A 17,627-nucleotide genomic window follows, 5' to 3' on the forward strand; every position below is an offset into this window, starting at 1 on the left:
TTTCAAAATGATCAATACGTAACGATATACCGTTTTTATTTAATATCATATTTACAAACAATATATCTTCTGAAAAACTTAGAAGAAGATTTAGACAAACATACATTGCATCATTTTCATGTTTCCATTCATTCACTTTACATCCATTGAAATTATTTTTGTGGGAAAGTACTGGCCAGTGCACCTTATTATAAAATCATTTATAGATTATATATTCCATAATGTTTTATTTTTTAAACGCTTGGCAATGATTCCTGTCGCTAATGTTTCCTTATAAATGTGGAAAGTTCGATTCTCTCTATTTGTCTTTTTGAAGAGGATATAACGGTATTTAACGGTATCATATCCATAAAATAAAAAAGTATTTTTTTATATTCTTTCTTATATCTACGCATCGTGTAAAATTTATTTAACATTAGCATTTAACATCGCCTATATCAATACCATTCTCATTTTTATTATAATCTATTATTACTTGCCGATTTCCAAATTTTAACACTCGTTTGCATATTGTATAGTTCCCGATACAGAGTCGGTGAATTCTATTCCTTATTATCTATATAAAGACAGTACTCTTCATGCAATAGTTCATTCTCTTTAGATAAATGAATCAATCCAACTCATTTCAGCACGTTTCATATTTTCCTATTCGATAAAAACAATATGACATTCTTTTCAATAGTATTTTAACGATTTATACGAGACAACGATTTATCTAATAATTTTCAATCTTTTATCTTTAAAAGTTACAATGTGCACACAGATTTAACGAAATTGAATCGTATCTTTTCTTTTTCTTTCTTTCGGTCGAATCACTATTCGATATCTCTTCGAGTTATTTCAATTATCGTCGAGATCTTGAACGGTTTCAACATTGATCCTAATTCTTCCTTCTCCTCAGATTTCTTTCGTTGGTTCAACGAATAAAAATAAAAAAAGAAGAAAAAGAAAAGAAAAGAAGAAGAAGAAGAAGAAGACAATGAAATATCTATTGTTTTATCAGCCTTCAGTCGTCTTATCAAAGTTTCTCATTATGCATCGATTCAATTTGCTAATTACAATACCACGAAGGCCGACCAGAGTAGAACATTGTCGAGAATGCGAGCAATTGGCAGGACTCAGGAATACCGGAAATGCGTCCTACGCAATACCAATCGTTCCTGTATTCGCGAAGTGACGCCTCTCTGTCTCTGTCTCTCACTCTATCTGTCTCTGTCTCATTCACTTACACTTGTATTCATATATACGTACATCTAATCTCTGTTAACGGGGTAGGTTTAATAGGATAGAGAAACTATATAAAAACTGTGTAAAAAAGCATATAAAAAGAGAATTCTTTTGGTTTTGAAACAAAGAAAAAAAAAGTCGTTGAAATGTCATTAAAAAGATGTAGATATATCCGACTTTTTGTTTTGTACTTTCTAAATTAAATCTCACACATACTGATTTGTTTAATTTACACACACACATATATATATATATATATATATAATAGTTAAGTGTAATAAATTATTTTTATTAATAAAAAGAAAAAAATGAAGAGAAAGAAAATTAAGATTCTCATTAAAAAAGAAACGAGTACTTTTTCTAATAGGAAATTCTCCTTAATTAAAATATAACTAACCATTTCTATGGTTCTCCAAGTTTATAGAGAAAGAAAGAAGGAAAGAGATCCTTTTAAATGCAATTCTAAAGATATCGAAACCATAAATGCTTTTTAAAAATTGCGATGCAAATATATAAAATCTAAACGCAATCGAACGTATCTCAGACGAATCGTGCGTTTCCTTTATTTCTTTGTATTTCTCCTCTCTCTCCCTTTTTCTTTCTTTAAATTTCTTCAAGCGTAAAAATGAGATTCGTACTTTAACGACGATACGAATGAGATTAAATTTCTTGTTAGGTGAAGTTCTCGTTACTTCTTCGTCTAAAAAAATTACCCGTTAAACTGTCGAATCAAAAGGGAAAAGAAAAAAAGATTAATGACTTCATTTTTGCTTCGTAATGATAGATATTGCCACTTCAAGTGAAAGTATTTTCTGAAATTTTTAGAAGACATCGTACGTCTCTCTCTCTCTTTCTCGCTCTTTAACAATAAGTAGATAAGTAGATTCATTCACTTTAAGATAAAAGCCGAAAAAAGGATGAATGTTACTTGTGGTGTTCACGAGATACCGAGTTAATGAAGCTCGAAAAGTAGAAAAGTGGTTGAAGAAGGAAGGGGAAGGATGGCTAGCGGACATTGATTTATTACATGTATGTACGTGTATAGAGATGTGTAGATGTGTATATACATATCCATACAATATATATATATATATTTGTATGTGTGTGTGCTCTTGTATTTTACGATAGAAACGATTAAGCTCAATGATCTTCAATAGTCTCATTACTTTACAATGTACTTTTACTTCTAATTGGTTATATCAAACACACACACGAAAGAAAACAGAGAAAAAGAACATCTTTACCTAACAAAAAGAAAAAAATAAAAAAAAGAAAGAAGAAAAATAAGAAGATTTTATTAGCTTTCCTCATCGTTGTACTGTAAGAAAACACAAACTCATCCTTCTTCTTCTTAAGCTCAAATATAAATTACGTCGTTTAAACGAGTAAATAAAGGTTAACGTTAATGAATCCTCTAAAAAGAAAAAGAAAAAAAAAAAGAAAAATGGAAGATAATTTGAATTTCAATTTACGGAGCTAATATTTAATTAATTTCTTTCATTAATTATATTTAACGTGTAGAAAATTTTAATTGATGCGTGACCCTTTTCATTTCTACAAATAATTGTGATAAAAGAAGTTAAAAGAAAATAATTGTGATAACAGAAGTTAAAGAGAGAGAGATCGAGAGAGAGAGAGAGAGAGAGAGAGAGAAAGAGAGAGAGAGAAAGAGAGATGAAGAAAAGCAGAGAGAAAGAGGGAGAGAGAAAGATAGAGAACGAGAAAGAGAGAGACAGAGAGAGACCAAGAAAAAGAGAGAGAGAGAGGAAGAGAGAAAGAAAGAGAGAAAGAGAAAGAAGATGGTAGAAGCGTTAGAAATATAGATAAACATTTTTCCTTCTCTTCTGTTTAATGGGTAAGCTACCCCTAAACAATCTATCATATTCGATGGTGTGTTCGATCTTGCTGATTCGATGGTTCGAAATGTACTGAACGTACGTTCGGTTTGATCAATAAAACTAACGCGCAGGCGTAGTCCTGGAGTATGTCTCTTGATTCCTCGGTGGTAGCTCTCTCTCTCTCTCTCTCTCTCTCTCTCTCTGTCCTTTTCCTCCGCCTACATTTTCATCTCGAACGGCTAATGGGTTGATAAGAGCAAAGTCACGACTTAAGGGACATACAATATATGCATGTATATTATACTTGTATACGTAATGTATATGTATGTATGTACATAAACGTATACAGTAGAACGCTTATAAAGAGTGCCAAAGGATTACCAACGATGCTATAAAAAAAAAGAAGAAGAAAAAGAGAAAAGAGAAAAATAGAGTAAAAAATAAAAAAGAAAACGAACGCCAACAACAAAAAAAAAAAAAAATTAGAAATAAAAGAAAAAACAACAACAAAGGGATAAATGTCTCATGTTCCTTTGCTTCCTGTCTCGTGGCATTTGCTCATATCTACTCTTTTTTTCTCTCCTTTCCTTCCCTTTCCTTCTCATAGCTTCCATTTTGTCACAAAGTCAGTTCCTCTCGCGTTCTCCATTTCCTTTGTCTTACAAAGGTGAGCCTTGACAAATAAAAGACAAAAAAAGAATTAAAAAAAAAAAAAAAATGAATAGAAATATTCCTTCTTTTTTTTTGTCATCGTAAGAAGATGTTTTCGTCTCATTCTGTCTCTCTTCCTTTTTCTCTCTCTCTTTCTTTTTATCTTCTTTTTTACGAATGCGATTGACCTTATCATAAAAGTTTACTATCTCATTTCTTATTTTTGTCCTTTTTATTTCTCTCTCTCTCTCTCTCTCTCTTTCTTTTTTTAATTCTTTCTTCTTTTTTTTTTTTAATTTCCTGCTTTCAAGATAAGCGGCTTGCTTTCAAGACGGTCGTCTTCCCGAATCGATTTATCGGGATTTGATTTTTGCGATATTTTATTAGGGAACGTCTCGAAAACGATGTTAAATATTTTCTCCTCCTACTCTTTTCTATCTATTCTCTATTTCCTTTTCTTTCGTTTCTATTCGAAATATTTTTGTTAACACCGGTTAAAGGCAATCGATTGGACGTATGCACATATAGAGCTATCTAACAGCTTCACAGGTGGACTATACTGGAATTCGTTTTAATGCGTATCTAGTATTTGGAGAATACCTGATTGGAAATCACCGTCCTATCTCGTGTTCGCTTGCAATTGAATTAGGTTGGGACCATGGGCTGAGCTTGGATGTGCGGTAGCACCCTTGATTAAGCCGACCGAAGGGGACCACGAGAGTTTGACACAATCGTGGTCTGCTGGTTAATCAAGCTACGATTCGAGATACCCAAAGGGATTTCGTATTAACAACCGTTATGTGTTGTGTGACGTAAAACAAAAAGGATTCTGTCAAATAAAATATTCAGAAATGATCTTTACTATCCTGTTTTTTTCCTCTTTCTCTCTTTCTTTCTCGTTTATTTTGGATTTTTTTTTTTATTTCATTTCAAACTAGTACCAATTAAATGAAAAGAAAGAAAGGAGAAAGGAAACAGTATAATCATCATTATTATTTCATTCAATATCTACTTTCTTTTTTGTAGAGATAATAAAAAGGAATCGAGAAGGTTAAGCGTTTGATCTAATTCCACATAGGATTGACATTCATTTTTCTACGTTCGTTGGATCTCATTAGAAACACGTGATCTTCTTACCATTCTAAATGTTTGTGTGTGTGTGTGTGTGTGTGTGAGTATATATATAGGTATGTGTGAGTATACGTATGTGTGTAAATAGTAGATGTTGCTTGTAGAGAAAATTTACGACGTTTAGAAACGCAGTTTGTAATTCATGGGTTGTTTTACTTAGCGAACAAACGTGAACGAAGCATGTAATTAAACTACTGGAATGTAAATACAAGTTATTTCATTCTCGTTTCTATCCTTGTAAATTTAAAAGGAAAATTGTAAGTTTTATTAAGAAGACCGAAATATTCAATTCTTAAAGTTGAATTATTTTATTATATGGATATCGAAGGATTTAAAAAGAAAAAAAAAGAAAAGAAAGAAAAAAGGAAAATAAATATCTCTCTCTCGCATTTTTCTTCGTTTTGTGGTCGTGTATCTTACAGTGAAAGATTTGTTAACCACCCTCGAACACGATGATAAATACGCGAAGTCCTATCTGGTCTTCTTCTGATACGTAAGATCCTTTCATTTATCTTACAACTTTTACGAAATCACGAGGAGAACATTTTCTTTTAAAAATAATTTGTTTCAGAGACATTGTGAAATAGGAATAAAAAGAAAAAATAAAAGAAAAGAAGAAAGAAAACGAAAAAGAAATAAATAAATTAATAAAATTAAAAAACGCATGGTACAGATTGAATAAAATCGTTCATAGATTCGATCGAAATATAAAAAATAAGAAGAAAATACTTTCGGTATGACGATACCGGAAGTATCAATGTCTAGTTTCATTAAACGATAAAACCTTTCTTCAGGAAACTTTCCTCGAAATGTTTCCTGTTGTTATCACTATTGCTATTCTTGCGAGTCCTGGAATATCAAATTACCGGCATGAAATGGAGTACCTTGTTCTACGAATCAATCGAACTTATTCTCCATTATATTTTTACTATTTTTTCATTTTTTGTTTACTCATATAGTTTACTCATATTTTTTCTTTTCTCTCTCTCTTCTTTTTTTTTTTCAAATTTATACATTTATAAATTTCTCGGATAAAAGAGATTCAATTTTATCCAAAAGTTCTTACGCGATTTAAAAAATCCATCATCATTTCTTTTTTTTTCGAGATTGTTTTCATACTATTTCTTTTCTTTTTCTTTTTTCTTTTTTTTCTTTTTATTTTTGCGGATTGCAAAAGTCTAAGAACCTTGTATATATAGAGATTTATTGTTCAACTAAATGATCGCGTGCAATACAATTTGTTAGTTTACTTTTTCGTTAAGTAAATTTCTTTTTTTACGGAAAAAGGAAGAAAATCCATTAACGTAATCTATTTTTTAAAGGTACTACGAAGGGACAGAGGGTGAGGGTAAGCAGATTTATTGATAATATTGAAAAAATAAGTTTGCTTTTCTCGCGGTACTTTGAAAGTACTTATTTTTCTTTTTATTATAAAAGCCCACGAAATTCAATTTTGTTCTACTATTTTTGATGTTGACCTTATACGCAAGACAGTCGCTAAGAGAGCTTCGATATCGTAGCAAAGAAAAGAAACGTTGACACATGGAGTTATCTAAAAGTTTTTCGAAATAGTTAGAAAACCAGAAGTAGAAAATCGCAAGTGGTGGTGAATCTGTTTCTCTGTGTGTGTATTTGTGTGTGTGTGTGTATGTATATATATATATATATATAGACGTACCTATAGAGATCGGAGAAGGAAAAGAGAATGGAAACGAAACAATATATCCAATGAAGAAGTTAAAAGAATTTTTCTGCTTCAAAACGGTCAGAAAATTCGATTTCTTTCTCTTCTAACGTTACCTTATATTTCTACTAGCCGAAGAGAGTTTCGGAAAGAGGAAACGCTATTTCGAAGTCTCGCAAAGTGTGAAACAAAACTATTGTGTATTTGACTGGAATGTTTTGAAATTGTTTATTCTTAAAGGGAAATGAAATAAATTTAAAAGTAAATAACGAATCGTCCCTTTCTACACGTGCACTTGACTAGATCGTTTAAAACTGTTTATTTTATTCTTCTAGGCCAAAAAAGAAGAAAATTAAAAAGGAAAAGGAAAAAAGAAAAAAGAAAAAGAAAGTGAATGTAAATAACAGAGTCGTGGTATACCGTTTGTGGTTTTCTGTGTTTTCTACAAACACGAAGAGAGTGGAGTTTATTGATTTTGCGAGTCAAACATATTTCGGATATAGCACGTTCTTTTTATAAGTTATACGTAAACAAAAATTATATGATTGCAAAATATTATTCAAAGATCAAATACTTCGTCGAAAAGACCGTTTCTTCTTTTTCGTTTTCTTTCTTTCTTTCTTTTTTTTTTTTTTTATTTATTTCTTTCCACTGAGGGTTTGTTCGATAAGTCAATTATATTGAAAATAAAACAAAATAAAATAATATAAAATAATATAATATAACATAAAATAAAATAAAATAAATAAATCTCGGGAGAAATATTCGAATATTCTAGCTTATCTGTATTTTTTCTTTTCCTATTAAAACGAGCTTCGTGATGATGGTTACAAAGCTATCGACACATTGATTATCGGCTGTCGACGAGCTGTAACAAAGAACGCTTGGATTATTCTTCTTTTTTATTTATTTATTTTTTTATTTTAAGATTCGTAGTACATAGAGATATACATAAATACGTAATCGCGAGAGAACATTCGAGCAAAGTGTTATAATCAAGCGTTAGTTTTGTTAAACGTTAAAAATTAGATTATATTGTTATTCAAAGCTAAATCATATTGTTACCTTCAAGAATAACTTGACAATAGAATAATTTGAGAATAGAATGCTTAAAGGCTTCAAGATAAAACTTTTACAAATTTTCTTGTCAACTTGAAAGATCTCGTTCATTTGTAAAAACAAATCAAGTGTCACGAGAGAAATGTTATACATCTGTATATATATATATATATATATATATATATATATATATATATATATATATGTATATATATATATATATACATATAATCTTACACACACATATACGCGCATATATATACATGCAAGAGAGAAGAAAAGAGTGCTGCAAATTGTAGAAATGTTAAGTTTTGCATTGCTGAAGGGCTGACTCGTCGACGACTTTTACTACTTTTCTTCTCCACGAAATAACCACCATTAGTATCTTTACTCGTGCGAAGAAGCTAGTAGGAGGAGCAGTCTTTCTATAGATTTACGAGCATACTTCGCTTTTTTTTTTCTTCTTTCTTACATATCCGTCTCTTTTGTTCCTTTTTTTTAGTTTTTTTTCTAAAATTTTATCTGAACACAACGAGCATCGATCATACGGTCAAATCGTTTTAATCCGTCATATTTCATTATTGTATCATTTATTTATTAGATATTTTGAAAAAATTGAGTCAACAATGGAACATTCGAAGAAAAAAAGAATAAATAAAAGAATAAAGGACTAAAAGATAAGAAAGAAAATAAAAAAAAAAAAAGAAAAAGAAAAGAAGAGAAAGAAATAAAAAAAAAAAATCTTCTTTATCCTACGTTTAATCTCGTTTATATTCTTCCAAATAAGTCGACTAATGTTATATATAACCTTTTTATTATAGACGCTATCTACGATATCCCATTTTCAATAGGATCTCGAGAAAATACGAGATTTTTATAGGTACGATCGTTTAAATGTGATTCTCTTGACTCGACATGTGAAACCTGTTAAAGGGATACTCTAACTCTTCGTGTTATAGCTGAATCTTTATAAATAATTCAAAATTCATGATGATGTACGTATGAATTTACAGATTACACGAATATGAACGTTTCTTACGATCTCAGTTATTATTGGAATTTATTATTGAAATTCATCTTCGGAAACATAATATATTCCAACTTGTTAATCTATAAAATCTTATTGGCTGCTTCCATATACGATTTCATTCACTATGGATTGATAAAACCAGCACGTATGTATCCTCTCTCTCTCTCTCTCTCTATCTCTCTCATTCGAAGTATAGCTTTCGATCGAACATAGACGAGTCTCTATGTTACACGAATCAACGTGTCGCGTATATACCTCTTCCGACACGTTTACGTCCTTTCCGATGCGGAAACCCACTTACTGAATATGTACATGTACATATGCATATTACGAAAATGTAAAAGAGAGAAAAAGAGAGAGAAAAAGAGATAGAGAGAGAGAGAGAGAGAGAGAGAAAGTGAACGAAATATATACATAGAAATCACGTAAACATTTATTATTTTAAAATCAGAAAGTAGAACACATTTGAAAGTAAACGTACGACTCGAATTTTTAGAATTTAGTATCAATGAAATCACAGATTAATAGAAAAATATCATTATCGTTGATGTATTCGAAAATACTTAAAGTAATAAAAAATGGGGCTTCCCTATTTTTATATCTACTTACGTAGATACTTACTTAGCTATGTATCTGCCAAGAACGATCGTCGATCGTTATGGGGAGAGAGAAAGATTTAGTATTAGTCTATCTCCGTGAACGACCATGAGCAACGTATACTTCTAGTGAACTCGGCGAGATTTTATAGGACTCCAAGAGGATGGAAAAGGGGGCGCGGGTTAGAAGAAGTGGGACGAGTTACGCCGAGAAGAGAAATAATGGTGGATGCAGTACTATCCTCGCTTCCGATCGATTTCCCTTCTCCTTCATTCTCTCTCCCATTAATTGATCCTCCCATGCGTTCTCTTTCCTCATTTTTACTTCTTTTTTTCTTTCTTTCTTTTTTATTATTATTTTATTTCAATTTCTTCTTCTTTTTCTTTTCTCTCTCGAATCCATCTCTACGAACGCGAGCCAAATGACTTTTTATTTTTTCATTCAGTCAACCCTCCACGTATACTTGTGCAAATTTGTTAAAAGTCAGCAAGCACGATGTTATATACGCGTTTTAATAAAATCGATTAGTTCGTATGGCGAAAAAATTCATTTCCATTGAGTATTAAACATTTTTACTTACGTCGTAACGATAAAATTATTCAAATATGAGTTTTGTGTTATAGAATATCTTTATGTTTGCGAAAGAAAAGGAAATCGTTAGAATTTGATAGGTTAAGAAAAAAAAAAAAGAAAGAAAAAAAGAAAAAGGAGAAGAAGAAAAGGAGAGAAGCTTTCTTTGAAAGAAAAACACGTGAAAGATATAATCAGTTGAAATTATATAAAATATAATAATAACAACAATAATAATAATCTACAAAGAATTCGATATGGAACGGGATGCATTAGCTTAGTTTTTTAAAAGAAGATGTAAGAAAGATATTAGATATCTTGTAGAAAGAAAGCAGCTGCTCGTGTATCTAGAAATCGGCTCGCAGCTGTTCCGAAGAGATGACAGCTTTACCCTGTTACTTCGCTTAGATACCTTTCCAACATGTTCTTACTAGCTTTTACCTCCCTCTCTTATTCTCCCTCTTTCTCTCTTTCTCTCTTTTCTCCCTTCAATCTATCTTTCTCTTTCTTTCTCCGGATGCCATCATTCTTCTTCAGTGAGACGCGTAAACGGGAGAGTGTTACGACGATGTGACTGTCGGCTGCAGTAAGCAAGATTACTTTGGGACTCGATGCTTAATTTCAAGCATCTACGCTCGATTGAAAACCATTCGGAAGGAAAGAGAAGGAAAATTGAAATCAAAATAATATATATCAAAAATATCTACCTATCTGCGTATATATGTACTTATATACGTACGTACGTATTTATGAACGTGTATATACATATGTCTTTATGATATTTTCAATATTCAAAGATGAATGACGCAAAGGAGTACGATCAAAATGTATTTAATTAGAAAATTCATTAAAAACAAATGGCAGTACTTGGAAATTCAATTAAAGTGTCAACTCTTCTCGTACATTGAGTACGAAGCAAGACAAAGAGAGAGAGAGAGAGAGAGAGAGAGAAAGAATATATTAGATGCGTTACAAACAGAATCTGATATAACAAGTAACAATCTTTTTGAATATCTTTCATACTTTTCACTTCCGGTCTTCGTATTTTATTTATTTTCTTTTCTCTCTTTCTCTCTCTCTTTCATTCTTTCTTTTTCTTGTTTTTCATTCTTTATATTTCATTCCTTTTATCGTTTTATCCAACAGAATACGAGTGAAGATTTTCATACGTATGTACCTCTTGAACGAAGGTAAAGAAAGAATCTTTGTAGTAAGACGAAGGTCGAATTGATACGCCCCTGGCGATATACACACTTAGATATTTCGGTGTTACTGTTGGTGACATATACTCGATTGGGGTATACAGAGCAATAAGTATTTCAGCATCTGCAATAAGACGTATACACATTCATAGTAGAATGTGGCAGGTAAAGGAATATAAACGGACGTTTGGTCGGACGAATATAGTGAGTATGAGAGAGAAAGAGAGTGAGAGTGAGAGAGAGAGAGAGAGAGAGAGAGAGAGAGAGAGAGAGAGAAAGAAATATGGGTTTTATAATAGTATAGTCGGAGTCCCTTGAGATAGTAAAATAATGCACCAGATGGTTTTCTTTACATTTTACATACTTCAATGTGACCATCCTCTACTGGATCCGTTCATTTTTTTTATATTTTTGTTGGTCTCTTTTTTTTCTTTTTCTTTTCTTTTATTTTTATTTTTCCTATTTTATTTTCGCCCTTTCTCTCTCTCTCTCTTTCTCCTTTGTATTTTATAGTACATACAATAAAACGTGAAATGTACGCGTCAGCTCCAACTTGGTCTAGCGTGCATACGAGACGTACATACATACATACATACATACATAAACGAAACTGTTGTGATATAAATTACACTCCCGTTATTTTGCATGTGGATCTTTTGAAAATAAAATAACTACGATTTCTAGCTATCGCATCACTCTCTGTACGCATTGCTAATGCATCGTCTCGTGAGAAAAATTTCTTCATTCTTTTTTCCTTTCTCTTACTTTTATCATCGTTGTTTCTAATAAAATGTATTATCTACTTACTTACTTACTCTTTGGATTTATCCTCAAATCCAAAGATTTATTATCTCTTCTCTTCGAAGAAGTCGAGAAGTCACTTTCTCTCTCTTTCTCTCTCTCTCTCTTTCTCTTTCTTTGCGTCTACATGTTCTTTTCTCTTTGATTAGATGAAATTAGTTCAAGGAATTTCTTTCTTTCTTTCTTTCTTTTTTTCTTTTTTTCTTTCATTCATTCTTTCTTCTCTCTCTCTCTTTTTTTTTTTACATAATACTTTCAATATCTTCTTTTATAATTTCGTATCTTGTGTCCCGAATATTTTGTTGGCTTCTTTCAGTTCCATTCTCGTTCGATGGAATCAGGAAAGATTTAATGATGATGAACAATACATGAGAAAGAGAGAGAGTTAGATAGACAGACAGACAGACAGATAGACAGACAGACAGATAGATAGATAGATAGATAGATAGATAGATAGATAGATAGATAGAAAGAGAAAGAGAAGAAACTTTGCGATTCAAGAATAAACTCATTTCGTCGACAAAAGATTCCTTTCTCGTGGCTACTAGAGTGGAAGCTAGAATGGGGTCTCATGATTTAATGATCAGTGCGCTAGTATACTTTCGTCTTTTCTTCTTTATATTCTCTTTTCGCGAAAACTAACTAATTTCGTATAACTCTTAAGCTGGATTTAGGTCGAACGTATTTGCGACGGATTTAAAGAAATATAATGATTATAGGACAAACAATTAGGATTTATTTCTTTATTTTCTTTACTCGATTAACCCGTGCGAAAATGGAAATGATTTATCGGCATCGAGATACGTATAATTAATTAACTATATCAACTTTGGTCATTCGTTATCGAATGAAAAATGACTTTCATCCGGTTCGATATATCTATACATGATTTCCTTTTAGATACACACATATACACATACATACACATGTATGCATGTATCATCGTATACGTCGAAACGTTATATATCTAATACATACGTGCCTACCAGCTTTTATAATCATCTGATACGTGTATGTACATATTCTGTATGAATATGCTTTGATATGTGAACGTGTAACGTACTGAAAATTCAAATCCTTCGTATTCGGATTTGGATCATCGATACGTTTGATCGTTACGAGTCCGAATGAATAATTTATTTTAAATCCGCGCTTCTCTATCAATCTCTTCGTCTCTCTCTTTCTACTTTACGTACGAGCATTAATTTCTCTGTTCCATGCTAATTGTCTTTAAAAATAGAAAACGACAAAAAAAAAAAAAAAGAGAGAGAAATGAAAAAAAAAATATATATATAAAAGAGATAGAAATCCTTGTCAGGATCATTTTCGATCTCCTTTCGTTCTTCTCTTTTTTTTATTTATTTTTCATTTTTTTTATATGTATGTATGTATGTATATATCTTTCTCTTTCTTTTTTTCGTGTCTTTTTATTTTTCTTATTTCTTTTTTTATTTTTATCCTTACCCGTAACAACTCATTTGCAAGAAGGATCCAGGATTTCCCTTTTGATTCAGTCCGTTTTCGTATTCCAAGTAAAACTAAATATCTTTTTTCGTATGAACGAAGCTTTTGCTCATTACCGAACTTCGGAGAGTTTCGTTGCTATTCCCAAAGGATTCGTCGTCCGAACCCTTTCCAACTTTTTATTTTAAATACTAAGCACGCATTTACGTGTTGTCGCAAAACGTTTTATTCCTTGCACACGTTGAAACAAGTTGCTTCTTCCTTTAAATGAGAGGAAGAGAAAAGCAAAAACGAAAAAAAAGAAGAAAACGAGAGTAAAAAGAAAAAGAAAAAAAGAAAATAAATAAAAAAAGTGCGAAAGCGAATTCATGCGATCTCCTTTTAAATGTACTAAAAAACAGAATAGAAAGTAAAACGAAACGAGACGAAAAGAAGAATGGAAAGGGAGAAAGCGAGCAATTTTTGTTTTCGACCAAAAAAAAAAAAAAGAAGGAAAAAGGAAGACGAGAAACAGCAAAAAAGAAAAAGAAAAAGAAGAAGAACAAAAGAAAAGAAAAAAGAAAATACCCTTACGCAACTTCGCCAACAACAACAGCAGACGTGTCGTTGTTCAACACGATGCAGAGTAGATGATGATGGAAGTTGCACCTCGTGTGTGACATGCATGTACGTTTTAAAAAAAAAGTGGATAGAGGATAGAGAGCAAGCTAACGGCAACGAGTATTTCGGAAAACAAGAAATGAGAAGGGAAACGGAAGCAAGGAAGAAAGAAAGAAAGAAAGAAAGAAAGAAAGAAAGAAAAAGAAAAAAAAGGGTCCTTTTGCTTCCGGCATGACTCGTCCTCCTTTTCGTGTACTCCAATCTCGTGTTCTGTTCGGTGAAATACTTTTTCTCTTTTTATTTCTCTCTCTCTCTTTCTCTTTCTCTTTCTCTCTTTCCTTCTCTCTCTTTCTATATAATCTTACACGTTATCGCACCTGTTTCTCTCTCTCTCTCTCTCTTTCTCTCTTTCGTCTATTCCGTTTTTACACGTCGTCCCTCATTTTTCGCAGGACAGTCATTTTCAACTCGGTCAACTCTCAATTCATCTTCGTCTATTCCTCTCCTAGCTCGTAAAACAGGATCCAAGTAAGCTTCTGATTTTCTTTATCCTCTTTTTCGATCTCATTGGGAGTGAGGAGGGTGAGGGGTGAAGGTAGGAGAATAAAAAAGAAAACTGAAAAAGAAGAAGAAGAAAAAAAAAATTGCGTCTATAGGATTTTCGAACCGACGGACCTTTTCATTTCGAACTCTCGTTAATTATGAAATTTTTGCCTCGTCATCATCCTTCCTTTACGCAGTCTGTTTTACACGAACTTCCTTCGTTCGAGATGAATACTTTGTCTTTTATTTTTCTCCTTCTTCCTTTTTTGTTTCTCTCCCCTTCGTTTCTAAAGTTCACGTCGATATCGATTTTTCGTCTAAAGCAATACGATTTTAATTACCAACTCTCCCTCTCTCTCTCTCTCTCTCTCTTTCTCTTCCTCTCTCTGGAGTTTTGGTTGTCAACTGCATTGGAAGATACGAATTCACGTTTATGACGCTTCGTTTGCAACAACGTTCCTCACATTATTCGGTAAAATGACTAATTTACGAGAGACACGCTCGTACGTGGATTCTCCTAATTATGAAATCATGCAACAATGAGCCTTTCGGAAACGAGCTCGTGCATTGTGTCACTTATAGAATAAAGACTAGCTATGTATTATTAATACCGTTTGCATCTTTAATACATGAATTTAATCAGATTATTTTACTTTTCTGTTTTTCTAATATATCATATAGATCGATCTACGTAGTGAATGGATATTGATGAAAATATTTGCTTATATTTAAAATAACTCATCGTATTATTTATCGCCAGATTGGATTGGATTTCGTCAGACGACGAGTTTAACATGATAACCGTTCAACCCGATAATCCTTCAAAAAGTGACACGTACTGTTGTCCTTAAACTAGAAAGAAAAAGAATGGGAACACGAGATCCAAGAAAATCCTTTTCGAGAGATCAAAGTCCCTCGAGCGAAGAGGAATCAACGAATATTTTTCCCTTATCGGATTATCGCGACAGTTTCGTGCTCGTCATAGTCGACAAAGTAATATTGTGCGCGCGCGAACGAACGAACGACCAAGCAAAAAATATATATCAGTTCGGTTCTCGTTTATATCACAAATTTTTTCTATCCACTTTACCCTAGCACAGTCACGATCGCTAACTCAACGTCAAACGCTCTCTATGATGTACTGCGACCTCTGATTTCATTACTTTGTTCTGCTTCTTTTTTCTTTCCCTGTAATTCTTTTCTCTCTCTTTTTTTTTTTTTTGGAATTATAACTTTTGACAAGTTTCGATGGACCTGAACAATCTATTCTATATACATATATGACAAGAAAAAAAAATCCAATGATTTTTTGCGTTGGGATTGTTTGAAGAAGAAATGTTATAAAACAATTCGAGAATCGTTTATCTTAATCCAACGCGTTGAACGATAAGAATCTATTTGAAGAATTCTATTTGAAGAAAATTTAATTTCGCGCTAATGATATTTTATTTAACGGAGGATTAAAAGTTTGATAGAAGTATAATTCTACCGAATGAACGAACGATCCTCCGTGTTAAAGAGCGACAAAACTTTAACACTTTTGAAGAAATATCTACACTGATTTAGTAAGAAGATATTAAGGGACCTTGTTACTCTTATACCAGTGACAAAATTTTCATACAAGTTAAATTATCTTTATCAGTTAGTAAAATCAATGGGTGTAAGCTGTAAACGTTGTTATCATTGCCCGAGGTAAGCAAAATGTAATTAAGCTTGGAACCGTTCCATAAAATTACTGTGCAAATAGAAGTTTGATTTTATAACTTTAAATCCTCGTAATAAAAGTAATTTTAATCGAAGATGGCCAAAGTTTTCGGTCAACAAAAAAATTCATTATATTCGGTGTTCGCGAGAAAGTTGCGAGAAGCCAGTACGAGTCGCGCGTACGTGTACGAAGTTGTTAGAAAATTAAATTACTTCGCAGTTCGTTAATGAGCGACATCGGAATAAAATCGTTGGCTATGAAAACTCTCGGCGTTTCCTACAATTTGTACAATCGTAATCGAAACTCAGCGTAGCTATCAACTCGAGTTCGATCGTGGGATATATATATATACTCGGATATATAACGTATCGAATTGAACTGTAATCTCAAACCTATTTTATCGTATAATGATCAATTAGATCTAAAAAATTTATCGTACGTCAATCAATGTTTCAAATCTATTTTTGATTTTAATTACATTATCATCAAATGAGCATTTCTTTGAAATTGATAAAATTTTTCGATCGCCCCTGATGATAGATTATACATTGATACAGGTATGTGTAAAAGAAAATCTTTTTTCAATTAATTGAAGAACGACGCCTCGACGATAGGCTACCTTTCTAACACGTACGACGAATGTATGCCGTTATATATGCAATATTAGTATTATCGAAATATCCAATATTAATTAATATGTTTCGAATAATATCGAATCGATTTTATCGAATATTAATTTCAGCGAATTATTAAAATCATCATTGATAATTTATATTGTTAAATCGAGGAAAGTAAAAAAAAAAAGAAGAGAAAGAAAAATGAGAATAATAATTTTACTAAAAATCCGAATTATGAGGAATATTTAACGAGTAACCAAACGTGTAATCAAGAAGTAAACATATATCTCGTATCATCTTCTTCTGTCATCGTTTATATCGCGAACGTGTTGACACAGGTGTGTACGTAAGTACATATATGCATTTGCCTTTTCAAATGTAAACTGCACTCCAACCTCAGAGCAAAAAATGTCTTGCTATTTGTGTATTTGGACCACGGGTTTTACAACTCGACGTTCACGTTTCTTTCACGTCGGTGAACATGATCTCGAAATTAAAAAGCTTGTCTGAGCGTGGGTAGCAACTTTTAAAGAAAAATCTACATACCCTATATATCTACGTGAAATTTTGACGTGAAATTTTCTATTTTTCTTTTCGTCTTTTCTTATTTCTTTTCCTTCTTTCTCTCTTCCTTTTTTTTTTTTTTGAAAAGTTCGCGTTAAAAAATATTAGAAATATAATTGCAAAAATGGATGGAGCGTACGAAAAGATTATTTTACTGGGTTAGTATTGGATCGATACGAACCTCGGTTTGACCTTAAAAATAAAAATGTTGGTACCTACCTACTCGAACGATCCTCTCTCACTTCTTCGAGCAAACTACTCGCAAACCCATTTTATTCCCAACTAGCTCGTATTTCAGTGTTAAGCTCGAAGAAAGACGAGTTTACGGGTATGGGTAGGCCATG

This window comes from Vespula vulgaris, chromosome 14, assembly GCF_905475345.1.
Source record: "Vespula vulgaris chromosome 14, iyVesVulg1.1, whole genome shotgun sequence".
Lineage (NCBI taxonomy): Eukaryota > Metazoa > Arthropoda > Insecta > Hymenoptera > Vespidae > Vespula > Vespula vulgaris.